Source organism: Alligator mississippiensis, chromosome 3 (genome assembly GCF_030867095.1).
Source record: "Alligator mississippiensis isolate rAllMis1 chromosome 3, rAllMis1, whole genome shotgun sequence".
NCBI lineage: Eukaryota > Metazoa > Chordata > Crocodylia > Alligatoridae > Alligator > Alligator mississippiensis.
Window position 1 is genome coordinate 179320266 of NC_081826.1, and position 22601 is coordinate 179342866.

The 22601-nt window shown below is 43.4% G+C and overlaps 1 protein-coding gene across 2 annotated transcripts in view; it reads right to left on the reverse strand.

The window, feature by feature from the left end:
- Positions 1–22601, reverse strand: part of LOC102561753 (ADAMTS-like protein 1) — a 744302-nt gene that overhangs the window by 678131 nt on the left and 43570 nt on the right. The window lies entirely within an intron of this gene.

Sequence of the window (22601 nt, forward strand, 5' to 3'; positions counted from 1 at the left end):
ACATTTTATGATAGTTTTAAGAACTGTGAGATCATATTCTATTTCTCTAAAAGCACACCCAAGAAAAAAAAAAATCATATTTTTCTTAAAACATGAAAAATGTAGCATTGCATTCAATTGGAGCTAAGATAGACATCCAAAGTAAAACTAAGTCCAGCTGCTTAAAAATCTTTAGGGTGTAAGTTGTGGCCACGTTGGTCTAAGGACATAGGCAGACAAGGTTCTTTGGGTAAATCTGATATCTTTTATTAGACCAACTCAAATAGTTGCAAAAATTCTTCTTTGCAAACTTTTGGGTACAAATACCCTTAGTCAGACAGAGGAAGCATCTGCAGTTGGTCTGTGCTCTTCCTGGATGGAGTAGTAAAGCAGCCAGAGGACAGTACATGTGCAAGAAAGCCAGTCAGTGAAAATGTAAATTGAGGTAGTCAATAGGTAAGAGACAGGTGGGGGGAAAGTGTAAAGACTGTAGCTGTAGTCAGTGGCTCTCATCAACTATTTGAGTTGGTATAATAAAAAGTATTAGATTTACCCAAAAACCTTGTCTGCCTAAAAAAGTTTATGCACCTATTTTGAAAAAAATCTTAGTCTTTGAACTCTGGATGTGATTGTACACACTTAAGTCTGAGATATTCTACAAACAGAAGTATTGGATTATGATTATTGATTTTTATCAGAGATAAAAGAACAGCCACTATGAGTTTGTACACTATTTTTCTTGTTGAAGTATTAATATCGCCCTAGCTAACAGAACAACTCAGATACCAAGAAGATGGGATCAATTTAAGAAGTGTATGGAAGATATATCTAATCATTACTTCACCACCTTTCTGCCTTTTTAATTTCCGTCAGTCTTAGCACACCAAATGAATTACATACCTCTTGCATATTAAGGGTACCGTGCCAAAGAAAAACAAGCTACTTTCCTGATCTCAGAATATCTGTGCATTGAAAGAATTTGGCCAACCTTTTATGTTTAGATTTTGCTTTCCACAAATACCATTAGTAGAACAGTTTGGACAGCATTTTACTGGATTTTACTCTGATCAAGTATAAATGTATTTTTAGGTACACCTTTCTGACCTCAGGATACAAGACAAAGTATTTGTCTGATACCAGTATTTGCCCTAAGGCAAAATTCCATTCCTCCGTGAAAGTACAACCATGTCCAAGTCATTAAAACAAAACTGGAAAAACTTAACATTGACATAAACCTTGAATTTCCAATGGCCTTGTTCTCAGAAATGTTTCACCAGTTCTACTCAGACATCTAAAAGGTTTAAGTGAGGCAATAATCAAGCTTTGAATATTTTAGCCTGTACAATTAGTCAGCCCCACCTATATACTATTGCAAATAAAAGTTATAATAAGAAATACTGGGCAACCTAAATGCTGCTACTGTTGCAAGTTGATGACATTTTAGAGGTCTTCAGTAAAACCACAGCTCCTGGTGATTACTATGCAGCCAGGATTTTACGTTTGTGCTGAAGGACAACACTTAATATTAACAATACCACTGTAACTAATCCAGATGAAAAATAAGAGAGAGTGAAAACTTAATTCCTGACCTAATTAGTTGAATGGCATCATAAAAGAGAGACACAGAAAGAGCTCCCATACATGCAACAGGTGTTGACATCACATAATGAATTGACATTATTCTGACAGGACACGACAAAAGGGGAAAAAATGAAAGAATATATTTGTCTGGAAAGAAGATTATATCCCTACAGACAGACCAGGTCTTCATATGTGTTGAACACATGGGAGTCCCAATTCCAAGTAGCAGCATTAAAAGACTAAAAACATAAAATAAAAGGAGGTTCTAAAAAGTCTCGCTTTGTTTTAAGAGTTATTTAACATCTTTACTTTAACATTGTTCACTCCAAAGCCAATTTTCTCAAAAACATTCTTACAGTAAAACTACATACACTTAAGTGTAATGGATCTCTCAGAGAACTACAAGCTGATGAAACTGAGCCATCAAAAGTTTTGCTCTTAATAGCAACTCTCTAATATAACCTTTAGATCCTATAAAACATATATCAGCATGGGTCACCTATCACCTAAAACACTGAAAAATATATGTAAAATATAAAACTAAATGCTATACACGTGTTTGTGCAAGTACACACACACACCCACCCACCCACCCAGTTTTTTGCAAAATTATGAAAGCCACAGTGCTGCTTTACAGGAGGGATTTTGAGGTGAAGGGTTAGCCACCCATCTGACTTAAAAGTGCTAGTATGCATTGAAATGATGAAAGACCAAGAAGTTTTCTACGTCTTAAGGCAGGGGGGGTTGGGGGGGGCATGGTCATTATGAATATAGAGGGAATATCAAGTAGCTAAGTATGTTTTGCTTTGTGTTACTAGAGTGAGCTGCATCAGCAGACTTGAAAGATGCTTCACATCTGCGCATGATCTATTTGTTCACAGTCACATTCTCCCTCATCAGCATATCAGCTATTGCTGTATTATAATTCAGCACTTTGGGAAGCAGCAGAAGAGCTGACCACTGGGAACGTAATTTGGATATCTGTGGAGTTCCTTGAAAATAAAAGTTTGACGGGGCCTCTACTCTCATAGCCGATCTGATGGAACTCTCAGTTTCAAATATTATATAACATCATGACCTTTCTTTGATGCATCATGGCTGAGCTGACAGATGTATTTTGGCATTGACATTCAGAATGTTTCAAACTAATCTTGCTCTTCATGATAGGATTACAAGGCAGAAAGGGCCTTCTGTATGATCCAGATTTACAATAAAAATGAAAAAGAGATAAGTGAACCCCAATTTGGCTACAGGGGGCTGTTGAGATGGAATTCTACACCTTCTGAACAATATCAGTGTCAGTCACTATAGCCATTGGAATGGTAGCAGGGGTAAAATTAAAAGGAGATAATTTTGTATGTCAATTTGATTGCTCTCTCTAGTCAGAGAGGCTTTAGCTAAAGCCTAGTTTTATTTGTCCAATGACAATACTGAGAAAACAAACTAAGCCTTTCCCAGTAACCAAATGAAACGAAGCCATTCAAAAGGGTGACTTGAAAAGAGCTAACAGACAATTTCCTTCCTTAAACCAAAGACAACAATCTATTTGAAAAGTATTTCTCTAGTTTGAGTATCTGTAACATAATTACATACAGTAAGAAGTGGTGTGTAAAAACAGAGCAGGGATGATCAGTCTTAGAGTGGCCAATGACATAACAATTCAGATGACAGTAAAAATCCAGAAGTATAACAGGTTAGAGCAGTTGCTACTCTGCTGACAGCTGTCAATGACAACAGATGCCATTTTGGGACTGGAAGTCCCACCCCCCAGCCTGTGATCTTTGCCACTGGAAGTCTCCCCCCTTACCACCACCCGCCCTCCCTCCCAAGTACTCCTTCTGGGAAGGGAGTTTCCCATCTTGGAACCAGAAAAAAACAAATTATATACTAAAAATCAGACATTGACCATAACATATTTTAATGTTTTTTTTAAAATTGTCTTGATTTGTGTGAGGTTGTGTGGTGTATATAGAGATAATTGCATAATAGCTCAAATTGGAGTCTTACTCTTCTATATTGTGGGGAGCATGGGAATGTGTAAGGGGAGTGTGGGTGGATGTGTGTGTATGTGGGGGGTATGTGTGGATGTGGGTGGGTATGGCAGGTTTGTGAGGGGGTGTTTGCAGGGATGTGTGGGTGTGTATGGGGTTTGTAGGGGGAGGGTGGCTAGGGTGGCATGCATGGGTGTTGGGATGTATGCACATAGCAGTAAATGGGGCTCCTTGCAAATGGCATGGGTGTGTGTATGCGGCTGGTGCGTGTAGGGAGGGGGGTATGGGGTTTGTGGGGGTATGACCATGTGGCAAATGGTGTGGTTGTGGGTATGGTGGGGTGTGCATGAGAACCCCCACATGCACCACCCTGTGCTGGTCAGGACCCAACCCCCTCCCCCCCCCCCCCCGCAACAGCCCAGAGCCCGTGTGTTCTGCGGCGCCTCCTTGCCACCAACAACAGCACATGGCCCCAGCTCTACCCCACACATGCTCTGGACTCACCCAAGCAGGAGCAGATCAGCAGGAACCTGTGGGCACAACCCTGACTCCAGCCTGTCCCGTGCCTACTCTGCACCACCCATCCATGACACATTCTTTCAACCCCCAGCTATGTAGGGGGCTGGGATGGCTCTGCAGCTGGACGGCTTTCTAGGCAGTCCAGGTGATGATGGCTCCTTCCAGCTGCCACCACCACTGGCCCTGGCCCCACAGTACTGGTGGGGGCCCACACTGCACAGCCACAACCCAGCTCACCACACACCTGCTCCAGACTTGCCGACCCAGGCTCAGCAGCGGCAGAAGCAGTGACTGTTGCTCAGTGTGGGGGAAAAGTGGCCCTGCCTCTTCACCATTGCTGGGCCCTTCCTGCTGCAGCCACCTGGAACCCACATTGGGGCAGCACAGAGCAGCTGCAGGGCAACCCAGTGTAGGCTCCAGGAAGCTACAGCAGGTAGGGCCCAGCAGTGGCAAGGAGGAAGGGCTACTTGTTGCTCCCCCATGCTGAGCAACACTTTCTGCTACTGCTGCTGAGCCTGGGCACGCAGGTCCTGAGCACGCATGAGGCAAGCTGGGTCAGGGCTGTGTGACATGAGTCCCCACCAGTACCGTGGGGCTGGACTGTTTTCTAGGCAGCCCAGGTGGTGGCAGCTCCTTCCAGCTACCACCACCTGGGCTGCCTAGAAAACAGTCCAGCCACGGAGCCATCCCAACCATGCCATGCGGCCAGGGGGACCCGACCCCCACCAGACAGGATGCACCACGGCTGGATGGTGCCTGGGCGAGGTGGGACTGAGGGACCTGTCGCAGGGCGGATAAAGACCCTCTGTGGGCTGGATCTGGTCTATGGGCCATATTTTGCCCACCCCTGTATTAGATGGTATTTTAGGTGCGACATTTATGCTCTTCCCAATATAGACACCTTGGTATAATACTGCACTTACCTAAATTACTACTTACGTTATATATTTATATGGTGTGTGCTTTCCAAATACATTTCATTACACTTCCCATGTATACTTTACATTTATACTCCTTAGTTACTTTCTTTTTAAAAAAAAAAGAAGTGATTTGGCTGGTAACATTCAAGGCTTTTATTTACTGATTTGTTTGTTTTTATTTACTGGGAGGATTCACTATATACATGTATTCCAGCAATTATACAGCTTAATAAAGTTTAAAAAAAATCAAAAATATGACCAATAATTTAGAAACAGTGAATGCATTTCTTATTACTACATGGTTATGGCAAAAAGAATGTACCGGGTAATGTGGAGCCTCTGCAGGACACGCTAGGAAATCTGGTCGTCGCACCAGACAGCAAGGCTAACCTATTTAACAATTTCTTTGCCTCCATTTTTCTGAGCAGGGACCGGGTCACCCCCCCCCCCCCACTGGGACCCCCGTTGGCCCCAGGGGAGGTGCTTCCAGGCCTAGGGTCAGAGAGGACCTAGTCAGGGAACTTCTGGTGCAGCTGGACATGTTCAAATCAGCAGGTCCTGACAATCTCCACCCCAGAGTGCTGAGGGAATTAGCAGAGGTCATTGCAGGACCCCTGGCACGGCTTTATGAGCACTCATGGTGCTCTGGCATGGTGCCAGAGGACTGGAAAAGGGCCAATGTGGTTCCATTTTCAAAAAAAGGGAGGAAAGAGGACCCAGGAAACTATAGGCCAGTTAGTCTTACCTTGGTCCCGGGTAAGCTTTTTCAGAGAATTATCCTGGTGCATGTCCGCAAGGGGCCAGCAGGGGAGATTATGTTTAGGGGCAACCAACATGGGTTCATTAGAGGCAGGTCCTGTTAGACCAACCTGGTGGCCTTCTATGACCAGGTCACAAAATCCTTAGACACAGGGGTAGCAGTGGATGTAGTCTTTCTAGACTTTAGGAAGGCCTTAGACACTGTATCTCATCCCATTCTCATTAAAAAACTAGGGGACTGTGGTGTCGACACCTACATAGTCAAATGGGTCACTAGTTGGCTGGAGGGCTGCACCCAGAGTGTGGTGGTGGATGGGTCTTATTCAACCTGGAGGGATGTGGGCAGTGGGGTTCCTCAGGGCTCGGTCCTTGGGCCCACACTGTTCAACATCTTCATCAGCAACTTGGACAGGGGTGGTAAAAAGCACCCTGTTCAAATTCACAGATGACACTAAGATGTGGGGTGAAGTGGGCACACTAGAAGGGAGGAATAGGCTGCAATCAAACCTAGACAGGTTACAGGGGTGGGCGGATGAGAACAGGATGGGTTTCAACACTGATACGTGCAAGGTACTGCACCTGGGGAGGAAGAACCAGCAGCATACCTACAGGCTGGGGAACTCCTTTCTCATCAGTGCAGAGGCAGAAAAGGATCTTGGAACTATTATTGATGCCAAAATGAACATGGGCCAACAGTGTGGGAACAAGGTCAGGAAGGCCAACCATACCTTGTCATGTATCCACAGATGCATCTCAAGCAGGTCCAAGAAGGTGATCCTCCCCCTCTATGCAACACTGGTCAGGCCACAGTTGGAGTACTGCGTCCAGTTCTGGGTGCCATGCTTCAGGAGGGATGTGGACAACATGGAGAGGGTCCAGAGGAGGGCCACTCACATGATCAGGAGTCAGCAGGCAGGTCCTACGAGGAGAGGCTAAGGGACCTGAACCTGTTCAGCCTCCACAAGAGAAGGCTGAGGGGGGATCTAGTGGCCATTTACAAACTAGTCAGGGGGGACCAGCAGGCATTGGGAGAGTCCCTGTTCCCCTGAGCACTACCAGGAGTGACAAGAAATAACGGTCACAAGCTGGCAGAGGGTAGATTCAGGCTGGATATCAGGAGGCGCTACTTCACTGTCAGGGTGATGATATGGAACCAACTTCCAAGAGAAGTGGTGTTTGCTCCTATCCTGGGGGTTCTTTGAAAGGAGGCTGGATGAACACCTTGCCGGGGTCGTTTGACCCCAGTACTCTTTCCTGCCATGGCAGGGGGTCAGACTTGATGATCTGCTCAGGTCCCTTCTGACCCTACCAACTATGAAACTATGAAGGCATTAGAATGGAGACTGACATTCAAATAAAGATATGTGAGACCAACAATTACTTTTCTTTGGCTGAGCAATGCTTCATTTCTCATCTATCCAGAACATTTAAAAAGTAATTTGATCAAAATAATGATTTACATTTCAAATGGAAGTATTAAACAAAAGGAAGTGTTATCTGTTGCTAGTCAATCGTACTGATTATTTCTAGTCACTAGGTACTTCAACATTTTAGAGCTAATAGATCTCATCCTCTCACATTTATTTTCCATCAAAAATATTTTCTATTCAGAAAAAAAGTCAATGATAGCTTATTGGCTGCCTACCAATAGAGTGAAAGGTCAATTTCACTTGCCTTGACAACTTTTCCTTGCCTTGCCAAAAATAGTAAGCTACTAGAGAGAGGGACCACATTCCTCATGTATCGTAGTGTAGAGAATGCAGCTGAAGAACTGGAGGTATGGCTCAGGCAAAATCATGCTTAACTTATTCCGAGCTGTAGACCAGTAATTGGCTTCTTGAAGCCACCAACAGTCAGCCTTATTTTAAAGAAATTTTAGGGCGCGGTAGTAGTCACATCCCCACTCCAGAGACAGTGTGGTGGCAGTAGACAAGCTCAGCACCCGACACAGCCAGGGCATAACTACAAGTTTTGCATCCTAGGCAAAGGCTCAGGCAATGGTAGTGACAGCAGTGAGCATTCCTCTGTCACATCTGGAGCCACCCTGTGCCACAGGAGTCCAATTAAAGAAGTCTCACTCTGCCCAGCTGAAGGGGTTGGGTGCTAGGACACAGCAGGCACAGTCCTATGCTGCCCAGTTCTGGAAGCTAAGCTGGAGCAGCTCCACACCACCCAGCCATAGGAAGGTCTTACCTGCCCTGGGGTCTCAAAGATCCCCGCTGTTCCTGACATGTCCCTGTACCCAGCTTTTATGGCTGGGCAGTACAGGACTTTCCCAGCCCAGCTTCTATGGCCAGAGGATGCAGGACTGCTCCAAATATGGCAGCGACTCTGGAGGCATAATTCTGGTGCCCCATCTAAGTCGGTACATGGGACTGATGCCCATCTAGCACTCCTGCCAACCACTTATGCTATGTCTGGAGAGCCACCTCTCTTGTCCATCAGGTCCCATGAGGTGAAAGTAGTGGCTCTTGGGTTTCCCCTGCACCCAGCTCAGCTATGGACAGTGGCTGCAGATGGTAGGTTCCCCCTTCCTACCCCCCAGTATCCCCACTGCAATCATGCTTCACTCCCATCCCCCACCATGGTGTACTTTTTCCCCACTTTACTAAATCCTAGATCTGTCATGGTTCCAAGTGACCTATTGCTACAGGAAGCAAAGGGATGTTATGATGTGTTATAGTGAGTGGTGTTGCTACAACAGCAACAAACAAGTTACAGAATTAGATAACAGTAATAGATAAAATAAGAGGTAAACTAAACAGCAACTGACTTTTTTTAAAGCAAAATACATTTGTTTTCTTCTTCAACCTCCATAGAGCTCTCTACATTTCACTGTAATGTCAATGATGTTTGAAGTTAGTTATGTGCGTTTCCCCTCACCCCCATTATCTAACAAACATTTAAATATTACCATAAATGTCCCTATTTACAGAACTGAAGTACTGGCTAGGACACAGGAATTCTAATCAAAGATAGTGAAATTAAGATAATATTTATTGTTTTGTTTTCTCTGAAAATGGGAGCTGCGTGTGCCCTGCACCGACTAAAAAAAAAGAAATCAGCATAAAAAAAAAAAAAAAAAATCTGCCGGGCCTGAAACTGCAAAACTTTAGTCAAATAATCAAATTCTTTGTTCAATTCCCACCCCCACCCCACAAAAAAGGGAAAAAAACATGGGCATGTTTCTATTTATTCAGGTTTATGTAAAAAAAAAAAAAAAGTTGGTGGGTTATTTCTTTATGTTCTATGCCACATTTCATCTTGAATCTGTTCTTTTTACTATCTTTTACCATCAGTAAAATTTGTGAAAGGACGAATTCTCCATTAGTCTATTGAATGCATCAGATGCAGCATCTGACCTGCTATTATCAAGGATTAAAAAAAACAAAACCCAAAGCAACCCACACCCAACATCAAGTTTATGTAATTTGTAATGGCTCCATACACTATCTGAGTCTGTATCTCATTCTTGCAATCTTTCTGCATATACTAACAAAGAGAAAGTACATTAAACTCATGTTCAATGTATTATAGACTGTACAGGACTTGCCAGATTGCAAATTTCAGATATCTGCATCCCAGCAGGTAGGAAAAGGAAGGAGATAAGAGAATGGCCCATACCAATCTATTCCCTCTGACTACTGAAGACCACTCAGAATCACAATAAATTACTTTCATACAGATTGTTATAATGGACATTGCATGACACCCACATCTTTGGAATAGAAAACCAGTATTCCATAATTTTTACCATGTTTGATGACTATTTTATCAGAAGCTGGGGTATATTTTCACCTTATATACTAAATCCACGTTATATAATACAAGCTTTCATAAGCAGTGGGTGATTACAATACAGAAAGTGGGAAGGGAGGATGGAGAGGAAGGGTGGGTGGCAGAGGGACAGGAAGGTTGAAGGGCTCAGTGCTGGGAGAGGCAAGTAAACAAAAGAACCCATAGGGACAAAAAAGGTCAGAAACTTAATCTGGGTAATAAAATAAGAATCCTCAGTCCCTGTTTAAACCATACTTAACACAATCCAGCTTGTGAATAATTTATTGTTCCTTCATTTCCCATTGACAGTTCCTCCATTTCCCATTTTAAAATGTTGATTGAACAGCAATCTTGAGGTCAGCAATGGAATATCCAGGTAAATTAAAGTGTTCTGCCATAGGCCTTTGTGTCTTTCCATAGCTAATGTCAGATTGGTGTTCATTCGTTTTCCACACAGGAAATCATCCCACTCGTCTGGTGTAAACAGCAGATGGAGCATTGTGAAAAGGTGATGGTGTATAAAACTACAGGTGGATGAACTTGGATGTTATGCTCCTTATTTGGTAGAGTGATCATCACTGAATTACCAAGGAGTTCTGAGGCTTCCTGGTAGCTCTACCCTCATTAGCCTGTTATCAGTTGCAGTTTGCCCCTAGCCTCCCAGCCAGCCTATTATTATCCACTGATCAGCTACAGCTGGGATCTAGGCTTTACAGAGCTGAGCACCTCCCTACAGACTCCCAAAGGCCAAAGGTCTGTGCCTAAACAACTGCATTTTTACATTTCTTACTCACTCAGATTGACCTACCTCTCTTTTGCCAATAAAGTTAATCTGGGATTTATTTTTCAGACTATAAAGCTAGGGACAGACATTCAAAATGCCTAAGCCAGAATTGATTCCATCTTTGCAGGTCAGTCTAACCTGCAGAGCATGAACCAGTTTGCAAGTGGATAGATGCTCAGCACATGCCTGCAATGGTTCAGGCCAGAAGCCCAGGCACAATACAGCAGCCCTTCCCATCCAACAGGGAAGCTGAACTGAGAGGAGGCATAGCCAGGCTCAGGCAGGCCTGAGTGAAACTGAGGAGCGGTTTAAGCCCCCACCTCAGCCTGCAGCAATCAGAGGGTGCAGGAAGAGGGAGCATCTGCTGGGGGGGGGGAAGAACTCTGCTCGCCTCAGCGGCTCCCTGACAGCTGGGAACAAATATCAGCACACAGGGCTGCCCGGCCCCAGAGGGAAACTCTTCCCTCTCCTCCCTATTCCCCTCCACCATGGGGGGGGGGGGGGCTCCGTTCGGTGCTAGGAGGCTCTTTCCCCTCCTCCTCCGGGGTCTGGGCCAGGCAGCCTGCACAGAGCTCCCCGCTCCCCACCCCTCAGCGGTGGGGGTGGGGGCAGGGGAGGAGGAGTTGGAAGAGTACCCCCAGCAGGGAACACAGCCCCCATCCCTGCCCTGCAGGGGGTGGGGAGGAGGGGAAGAGTCTCCATTTGGGGCTGGGCAGCATTGCATGGAGCCTCCCCTCCCCATCCCATGACAGCAGTAGAGGAGCAGGGTTAAGGTGGGAAGGGGGGTTCTATGCGGAGGGGGGTTGGGGCACGGGCTGGGGGCAAGTGCTGCCCAGCCAGGGAGCATGGGAGTGGGATGGAGACGCAGCTCATCCAAGGGGTGCGGGGGGGGGGGGGGGAGTGGCTCCCACCACTGCACACTGCTCGTCTGGTGCTCACCCGCTTGTCCAGCAGTTCCCACTGCTTCTCCCACCGCTTGTCCAGGAGGACATGGGAGCGGCATGTGCCCCTGGATCTGGGTGGAGCAGGGCTGGCCAGGAAGAGGCCCAGGCAGCATTGGCCCTAGTCTGCCCTGCCCCACACAGATCTGGGGGCACATGCCCCCCTCATGTCTTCCTGGATAGCCAGCATGAGCCAACAGACAAGCAGGTGAGTGCCACACCAACAGCTCGCAGACAAGATGTGCACAGCAGCAGGAGCCATCCCTCTCCCTCCCCAGACCTGCTGTGGCTCCATCCTGTGCCTGCCCCACCCTGGCCAGGCAGTGCTTGCCTCAGCCCCACTCCTCCCTCACTGTGGGGACTTTGATCTGTCCCGTTCCGCCCCCCCCCCCCCCCCCCCGCTTCCACCACACCAGACTTTCCAGCTGCACACAGCTCTCCAAGTTACCAGGCTGTGCTCCTTGCTGCCTATGTGTTATGCTGCAACTGCATGCACACACTGGCATCTATCAGCCAAATTACGCCAATTTCCAATATGATCAATTTTCTTTACATAGGTGCCAATGCAATATCAGACCAATGTATCAATGCTCCTCTATTGCTAATACAAAAATCAAGGGCACAGCTGATGGTCATCCTTTTGAGTTCAAGATTATAATCTCAAAAATAAGATCCCTATTCAAATATCAGGCCCTATTTTAGTTCACTGTCAAAATAAAAATCTGAAAATAGATTCACTGAGTTCTCACAGTAGTTATTGTAACTGCATGTCTTGTACTGAAGCTATTGTATTTACAGAAGTTACCAAAAATAGAGCTCAACCACTTGAGAGTTAACTATAAGATGGTTCCACTGCATGTTTTAAAATATTATCTAATATGAACTGTGCTTTCTTAATCCTATGTCAATGATTAAACCAAGTCCTTTGTCTCAATGAACTTTTTCTGTGATGCTTAGCTTCCTACTGTCAACTGTGCTACCTCCAGAAAGAATACTTATGGAATTAAGTAAACAAATTGAGCGACTGACTATAGTAAAAGGCAGGGCTACAAAAGCACTTTGATGGGCCCCCCAAGTACAAATTCAAAGTTCTTCTCCCACCCTGATACAGCTTTGAAATTAATTTTCTGCAATAATATATTCTATAAAGAGAGTTGCTTCTTTTGCTTAAAATTCTTCCTCCCTATTGTGTCTTAATATTTTACCTTTAACAAAGTTTGTCCCACTTACATTTATTTCACTAGAGGAAAGATGGTCTTTCAGTTAAAACTGTTGGGCTGAGTTTAATAATATCTAGGTTAAACCCTGATTCTTTCACTGATTTCCTAAGATATTTGGAAAACATTATTTAACATTTCTGTGCCTCAAGGATGGCAAACAAATGTGCCTCAATCTGTCTTCCTTTCTCCCGCATGTTAATCTGTTTTACACGTACAGACACTTTGTAGGAGGCCCCATTTAATACAATACTGTTTATGGGTGCTCCTACCAATTACCTTGAAATCATTCTAAATCTTTGGAGTGTTAGACCATTAATAAAGTTAGAATAATTTAAGAACAGATGCAAATTAAGGCTTAATACCCCCTGCACAACCGACTTGCCACCAGAGAGACTGGAAAGTGTGGGCATGGTCAGGAGCCAGGATTCTATCCCTCCTCTGGGAGCAGAGCCCTGGGGATTAAGCACAGCAAGAGCATGGAGCTCAGGGAAACATGCCTCCCAGGGTTCTAGGTTCTTGTCGCCCAAGGACTTCACTCCCAGTTCAAAGCTGGTGGAGGTTAACCACAGTGACAGCATGGACCCCAAACTATTTTTTTTTAAAGTCTCTAGAACTGTAAAATAGGAGAGAGACAAGAAGCAGACAGTACAACTGCCTTAACGGTTAACTTGATTAGAAAGGAACAAGACTATTAAAAAGAAGAGATAATTATTAATACCACTGGAATGAAGAACTATGAGTCATTAAATCAACTCATTCCCTTACTTGTCTGCATAGTAATGCAATATCAGCTGTACTGTGGACCAGGAATCAAAGCAGGGTGCTTTTATCTCTGTCTGAATTAACAAATTCATCCCAATATTAGACAAGTTTGTGCCATGCTAGGCTACTGATGGGGACTTCTGCAAGGTGGCAGATGGACAGCTGGTCCTACGTGCGTTACCCAATGAGGGACATAAGAGGAAGGGGTTTCAATCTCCAGTGACATGGTGTTTTTTTGTTTCTAACAAGTATTTCATGCTTGGACTCTGGGAAGGCCACATACCTTTGCATTTTTACCATTTGTTGTAAAAATGTGTATATTAAAATTAAAAAAAATTCAAGACTCTGTTTCCCCCTCCTTCCCCACCCTGTCTGTATGCTGTCCTGGATGAGAGAAACCCTTTTGGCAAAAGTATCAACTTGCACATGTAAGGCATTTATAAACAAGCTTTGGGAGGTGTGTGGGGGGGCGGGGGAGGGGGGCACTTTAATTAGTGAGCTGCGCTAATTTAAAAAGTGCCCAAGCATCACGTGCATCAGCATCCCTGCACTGAAAAAGGTAGCAAGGTGCTTTGAATTAAAGCTCGTTCATACACGTGGCAGTGGAGGCGGCTGGAGCATGTTAATTTCTACATTCCAGCAAATTTGATTAAATAGAGTCTGCTCTGACATGCTGGATTTACAGTGTGTTGGAGCAGCCTCCCTGCATGTCTGTAAGTGCCCATTCTTAAAAGAAGTTTCACTTTTTTTTTTATATTGACATTTTCCAACAAAAAACTGAAGACTATTTGCTATTTCTATTGAAGAAGAGTGTATATTCAGACATCAAATCTGGTATACTGAAAATTGATAAAAGAGATTCAAATTAAACTGGATTTGTTTATAACCAGAGGTTGTGCACCTGCTTAGAAATACAATTAGAGAGGCAAGTCCATTTAGAGAAAGACAAAAAGAAATACAATGCATACGTACTCATAAAGAATTTGCACAGGCACTTTAAGTAGACTGAAATTGTCTACCAGAGATCTTTTTAAGAAGAATGGTTTCACCAATAAAATGGAGCCAAACAGTGTCCTGGTTGAACACCCAAACTGAAAATGGTTACCTTGTTACGTTTTAAGCAAGTCTTCTTCTCGAAAGAACTTGCCAACATGTTGGCATGATGGCCTCTCCCAGGGCTTAGGCTGGAGATCTCTAAACTATATTCATATTTTTAAGATGCAATCAAACCAAACCGCCTGTTTTGGTTTTTTGTTTTTAATGGTTATTACTAATTGAAATTAAAAACATATCCAAGGCATGGCACTTATTTGAGCAGGATATGAATGAAATCAAGACATTTCATTCTTTCAATTAACAATAAATTTCTAGATCTCCTATGATTACACTATCTACACTCCAAAAACATTCCCAAAATTGTTTCTCGATGATCAGTGTAGAACATTACAGTAATACATATATTGCAATTAAGCTGTATACACACACATTATACAAGCACACAGACAGGGTTTATTTTTCTACAAATTGCCTGTGCCTTTTCACTGAGAACTGGGAGCAGTAACACCCTTTTATTGACGTCAGTAAAAGGAAGAGTTAAATCATTAACAAACATTAAAAATCAATTTGGTTACTTTTGGCAAGTGAAGTCAGACATTTTATTATAAAGATAATGATTCTTTAGGCCATTTCTTTCAATAAATTGATTTTATGAGGTAAGGACTGATAAGGGAGTTTTATAAAATATAAACAGTATATATTATAAATAACAACACATGGCCCCAAGGCAAATACTCATGTGATTGATTAGATCAGCAGAGTCCCTTCAGGGGCTTACAGCATACTCACTGTGGGACCATCCATTGTAGTAGCCCATGTGTTAACTAGATAACTCCCCATTGTGGGAAAGTTTATAAAGTTGAGACTAATTAAATTAATTTTGTTAGTCATATTTATTTCTCAATGCAGAGATTATGTAAATGCACAGCAATAAACTGCATGTCTTGCAATAGGCAAGCCCCTACCAAGCTTGAAAAATCCAGTCTTCTAAAAGGTAGAGAATAGTTGCAATTTCATCTCAGAAAAAGACCTGAGGTATAAAGTACTAACCAGAGAGTACTCGTTCTTTGCCTGCACCTGCCAATTCAGCTAGAAGAGCACATGTTTTGCAACATGAACCATTGATATACACATCAGAAACGAGCAACCAGTAATTAAACAGCAGACAATGCATATTCAGAAACACTGAACTGGGCTAATAGGCTCTATATGAGTGACCATTTCAGTGGGCCCATGCAGTCTGTACAGTCCACATAGTTTAAGAAATGAAGCAAAAACCCGATTCCAGATCCCCAGATGGAAATGTTAATAAAGATTTGCACCCCCCTCTCATTTACCACACAGGCTATTTTTGCATGTAAACCTGTTACAAGAGCAACCTGGTTCCAGTTCCCAATGACTGAGGCAGCACTTTGTTTTCACTTTTTCAATAGCAAGTTTATGGATCTTGACACTGCTGACATTTGTCCCTGAGGGGAAATGGAAAACTGGTTCCCAATGGCTAAAAACCAAAACCAAAAATATGTCATGGAATTAAGAGCAGATTGCAGGGTGAACTCAACTGCAGGGGATTCTGTAGTTAGTCACCCCTTCCTAGTCAGGTGTCACTTGACTACAGGAATTGCTGCAAAGTAGTTCACTAAGTAATTGGACCTGCAGAACAAGAAAAAGAGCTCAAGCTTGGTAACTCTCTACAAGAAATGCTAGAAATGCTCATTTGTTTGCCATCCTTGGCTGCATCCAGATGTGCAGGCACATGCAGTTTGCAGCGCCACAAACCTCTTTGTTGCACCGCAAACCACACATAGTGAATGTTAAAATGCCCCCACATTGCAAATTTGTGGCGCGGAGCCAAAATTTACTAACAGAATTTCCCTGTAGCAACCCCCCCCTCCCCCCCAACTCCCAAAAAAACAGAAGAGGAAGCAGCATAGCAGACGTCCAAGAACTGTGCACCAGCACACACAGAGGTCAGACTGTCCATGCAGGCTTCTGTGCCACTAGACCCGTGCCCCTGCTGCTTAAGGTCACCAGGGAAGACTGCTGGGGCTGGCACCAGTGAAGAGCTGGGAGTAGCTAGGCAAGGGCAGTATGCCTGTTGTGGAAGAATTTGCCCTGCAATGAAGGGCACGTGCAGGGGTGTGCACTGCAGCAATTTGTTCCACTACAAGCACACACCCCTGCATGGCTGGAAACAGCCCTTGAGTACAATGCAATAGGAACCCTCTAATGGGAACCACTGCAAGAGTATTGGAGAGTCCCAGCTATATCCTTACCATGAGCTTCTGGGTAAAGGGTGTTAGTGCAGCGGTTGTCAACAGGGGGTACATATACCCCTGAGGGTACTTTGAAAGGTCCCAGCAGGTATGTGGGGACGGGCAGAGATGGAGCACCACTGCCTCACAGGAGCAGGGCTGGGGCAGGTCGAGAGCAGCAGCGCACTTCTGTGGGCCACACAGGTACTGCACTGCCACCGCTCACCTCCCCCTGCCGTCCGCACCTCCACCCCTCTCTGGGGGCACTTATTAAAAAGGGGACTGCCAGAGGTACACTTAGTAAAAAAGGTTGAAAACCTCTGTGTTAGTGTAGGAATATCAAACAGCATTACAGTTAATTAACCTACTTTTACAGTAGACCCTCTTTCTGCAAAATTCCCTCCTTGTCCATTAGCCAATATGGAAGTAAATAGTCTGAGTTACTCTAACAATTTTTCCCTGTTTTCATCCTTTACATATTGCTGTTTACTTTTATAATCTTCCCAACTGTGTTAGTGTCAAATGGCAATGATTTTTTGCAGGGAATATCTTTTATTGGACTGACTATAGCTGCAATCAAGTTGGACAACATTTTGAATGCAATGCATTCTTCTTCAGGTCTGAGGAAAAAAGGCTCCTCAAATGTAATATGAAGTAATGTTTACATCCCGACAAGTCTTTCCCTTTGACAGATGAATGGAATTTAAGTCAAATACTGCTTTCACACCTGGCTCTTGATAAATCTTTTGTACCATAGTTTTATGCTTTGTTATAAGTAAGGTATACTTTGCTTACACAGGAATAGTGATAGATGAGCTATCACTGAAAAGGCTTCTATTCATCTTTGTCAAGAGCCTGATTTCTGCACCAAGTTTTAAATATTAAAAGTGCTCTTTTCCACCCATTTATCTAAACCAAAAACATCTTATCAGGCTACATCATGGTTCAATTCCTTACCACCTCAACAAATACATGAAAGAATTCATATTATCATTTATGTGCAGATCTATTTATAATAACATGCACCTCCTACACCACTTCAACCTATATTTTCTTGGAGACTTTTAGCTTTCCCCTCTCCTCCATCTCTCAACACTTGTCCTCTCAACCAGTTCCAGCTGCAGGTCCCTTCACCCTATTCAATTATACCTGCACTACAGAAAGTTCAATTTCCCAAGCAGCCAGTTCAACAAATTAAGATTGAGAGTGTTTAAGCACTGCAAGGGAACCAATACAAACTGGAGGAGAATTAGAAAGCAAGGCTCCTACCATTATTATTTTAAGAGCTCTTTCCTCTGAAAAACATAGGTATATTATATATAAAAGTCTAAACAATCTAGAGATATAGCCTGAGCAGAAATTGCCTCTTCAACTTCTCCAAGAAAAGAAATAAAATGATCATATTGCTAATTATTAAGCTGAAACCAAGCTAAAAGCTCTGCTAATCAAGGCATTCAAAGAAAGCCAGTGTTTCCTTAGATTATGAATCTTTCTCAAAGATCAAGACCTAACTATACTAATCAAAATGATTTTTTCTTCATATATAATCCTCAAGATGTTTATGCCAGTGAAACAGATTTCATGCCTGGAAATCTATGTTGTAGCAGCCGCCTTTGCTCCGGGTCCACATAACTGCATCAGCAGGAAGTTAAACAACTGCTTTCTCTAGAACGCAATTATGAACAGAGCCTGAGGTGAAAACCTACAGTATTAAAGTTAAAGAAAGTTTTACCATGGACTTGAAGACTACCTGCAGTGAAATATATCTTCTCGACTCTTGTTTCCACTTACTCCCTACACAGCATGGAATGAGTCTCAAGCAAAAGTGACATATGCAAACTTGCTCTTGTGCTTCCTAACTACTTAAAAAGGCATGGCATACCTTCATTTAAAATATGCATCTTTGTCTAATTGCCCACTTTATGGAATGTGTGCTTCATTAGCTCCATCAGCTTAGTTCCTTTTGTGATTAAATTTATCTCTTGGTGTTACAATCCACCAAGGGAACAAGGGAATGCTTTACAGAATGTTTATTCCAACCATGCAGTTGTTCCAACAAAAGATATTACCCTAACAATCCTTGCCTCTTACAGACTGTTTCTCATTCAAAAGTCAATCTAAGGGGTCTTCAAGAACCTTATTGTGCAAATAGCAAATCTAGTCTCCACTGGTTATAGATGGCCTATTTTTGAACTACAATTGCCATCAACGGTGATGATCTTAATTTGACAGTGTTTTCACCTAGATGTTCTGATAATCTAAATTTAAATACCCCAAGGTGAGTTGTGATAGGATGAACAGTTACTATGTTAAGGAGACAGCCATATTGAGATAACTATAAATCATTCTCTCTCAACTTAAGATAAAAACAAAACCATGATAAAAGATTCACTTAATTCCAGTGTAACAGGAAGAATATTTGGAAGGCCAGCACACCTGGCCCAGCCTCTAAGCACCCAATATAGACAAGCAACAGCACTGCTTAAAGCAGGCAGAAATTCAAATGAACAAGGTCCACATGGTTTGCCATTTTAAGGACATAATTTGTGCTAAAAAAAGGTCTTGGGAGTCAAAAGAATTTTAGAAAACAAGTTACAGATTCATCTGTGTTCTGTGACTAATGAGACACTTTCTCCCTAGATGCACACAAATATAGCCTATAATAATAAATTCCACCAAATTGCAACACAGCAGAACACATACATAGTTATGTATGAAAATATTATGCTTTTGTTAATGGAAAGGTATAAAGTAAACATCTCACAAAGTAATGTACTACAGTGAGGAATCTCCCATTGTTTTATGATGTATGCCATATTTAATATAAAAATTAGTAGGGGTATGCAAAATGAGCTGTATTCGGTTTGGATTCAGATTTGGCCAGAATCAGGGACAATGATTCAATTCGTTGATTCAGATCACTCTCCCCAATTCGATTTGGCCAAATCTGAATCTGAAGATTCAATGCCGATTCAGAGAATCAGTGATTTGGCTACAGACACAGCTTTAGATGTTTTTTCTATGTCCCTCAAGGTACCAAGCGTGGCTTGTAAATGCTGCAATGCTGGGGTGGATGGAGCATCCCACAGGAGTGCGGAAAGGGGAGGGGGGGCCTACATGCTTGGCGGCAAACTCGGAAGTGGACCATAAGTATTTCCGGTCCACTTCTGAGTCTGCCAGGGAGTGCACAGGGGGGCCCCCCCTGCACCCCTCCCCAGTTCGGCGATCAGCTGTGGGGGGGACACCCAGTGTCCCCCCCAGACTCAGGAGGCACCAATTGCCGAGCCAGGGAGATGAGGGGGGAGCCCCCCACACACTCCCTGGAGGACCTATTAGTGGACAGGAAGTGTTTCAGGTCCACTTCCGGGTCTGCTGTCGAGTGTGCTGGGGAGCCCCACCGCACTCATATGAGATGCTCCATGCACCCCACCATTTCAGTGTTCACGGGCCACCTGATACCTTGACGTATGTAGAAAAAATATTTAAAGCTGTGTATAAGTCTGAAACACCGAATCTTTCTGAATCGATTCAGAGGGTTCCGATTTGATCCAGAGAGATTAAAGGGTCTCCTGATTTGGTTTGGATTCAGAGATTTGGCCACTGAATTAGGCCAAATCAAATCAGGGACCAAAGCTTCACACAGCCCTAAAAATTAGGTCATGGACCAACTCGTTTCCTATCTGTAGCAACTGCATATCTGAAAAAGCAATATTAGTCAAGTATTTGACAGTATATAATATGATACCTACTTGGTTTCCTCAAAAGAGGAGCCACAGTATCCCCTTTTGCTCATCACCTCATATTTATATATTTTATATTGCTTATTTTCCATGCATATGCTTCACAAACACTTAGGCTAGGGACAGAAGTTACACATAAACTGGTTTAAGTGATCAGAAACTGGTTTAAACCTAAACATAAGTTCAGTGCACATAAATCTGTTTGAAAATGTGTCTGCATTTCCTGAATCAAAAGTGAATGTCTGTTCATTTGCTTATTGGTTCAATCTTTGCAGATTAAACTAACCCGCAAAGACTGAATCAATTCAGCCTTGGACTTTTTGACTGCCTGTACTTAGCCCTAGTTCCTTCTACCCTAGATGCATTGCTCTGCCACCAAACCTTACCCTTCCTTTACAGCTCCTTTAATACACCAATCAGAGCCAGTACAAGGATTTTTGCCGCCTTAAGCAAATGAAATGTTGCCACCCTCCCTTTTCGTTCTTGGATAAGCTGACATTAGGAAGCCCCTTACATAGCAACTGCAGCCAGCTCCTCCCCAGCATTTCCCTGGGAAGGAGGTTGCTGGAGCCTGAAGCTGACTGACTGAAAACCCTGCACTTATGGCCACCTGATGATTATTGCAGGGTGGGTGCTAGAGATGGCAGTCCCAGAGTCCCCTGATCTGCCCCAGCACCTAGAAGTAAGGTTGCCAACTGTCCAGGATTGCCTTAGGGTCTACAGATATTAGATACAAATCTCCAGGAGACTAGTGAGAGTCACCCAATAGATAAATGATAAGGCATTTCTTAAAATAAATATTAAATGTTGAATTCAATTTATACAGTAGTCCAACAGGTTTTTAAAATATAATAATAATATACATTTGCCTTCCTGACAAAATCTATGCACCATAATCTGTAACTGATACATAGAAGCACGCAGGCATGTGTGTCATGGGTACGTTGGTATCATCCATGTTAGGCAAAGTATCTCTAACCGGATCGTGCTTTTTGAAAATAAGATTTACATTACAATTTGAGATTTTGTAGAATTGTTTACTTATGCAATATGCTTAAAATATTACATTATGATTCATATGATGCTCCTTATTTCCAATGAAGGTAAAATAATGGCTCCATAGTGAATGCGTTTTAGAGTACAGGAGATCAATCATCAATGTCATTACGTCATGTGATGAAAGCTCCCAGAATAGATTCAGGGTTGGCAACCCTACCTAGAAGTGTAATATGTGGGCATAGCTACCACATCTCTGGAACTTCAGGAAGCCAGACACAACCCTCACACTGCCATGCTCCAGTGGCACCCCCAGAAGCCTGCCTGGAATCCCCCCCATGTGCTGGTGGCAGCACAGAACCATGCCCTTTGCCCTGACCCTACAAAGTCAGGTCCTAGAGGATGCTGAGCAGCTAAGCCACAGCAACATCACCCAGGTGGACACGGAGGTTCTGTCCCTCTTCATGCTATACCTGTCTGGCACCTACCTGTGCTACAGTTTACTCTACTGCTGCAGCAACATCAGTTTACTCTACATGCTGCACAAACATGGCTGAGTACACATGCTGTCAGACTGCACAGAGTACCAGTGGACTTCCTGGCTGCTCACAGCACTTGGTTTGCCACCTCCTACAAATTGCAGCCCTAGGCGGCTGCCTGTACACTTACACAAGTCCTGATACCAATGAGCAACACCCTTTTCTACTTCCCTGCACATTTCTTACATGCTGGCAATTCTTGTCTGCTTTTCTCCTCATGGAGCAGCAGCCATTAATAGACAGCTAAGATGTTCCTCTTCCTATTTTCCTGGTCTCTACTACAGAGGAGCTAGAACACCTAGAAGTAGCAGCTAGACAACACTATATATACACACACACACACAAGCCAATGTAAAACAAGCCAACTTGGTACAGATCACTGGCAGAATTGGGTAAGTACTAACTCATACTGTTGTTAGATCTGTTTTTTTGCAGCAGGAGAAATGGGAGGACCATACATTTTGATTTTTTTGTTTAATAAAACCTCTGAATATGTGTCAGAATGCCTAAAGGTCTCCTGCCTAAATTAATCAGGGACAAGTTTGGTTTCTTTACTACTTCAAAGCCAATGAAGTTATACCAAGGAAGATTCTGTCCCAAGGTGTTGTATATTTTGCTATCTGTGTCTTACTAAGAGTATATTTAAATATAGGACTAAACTTTTAAATAGCTTTTTAGCAGTCCTTGACTAATAGGATGTGGCAGGGATGATGTCACGGAGGAAAACTTACCTGAAGAGGGAAGCGAGCAGAGCCGGTGGGACGCTGCACCGAGCTGAAAGC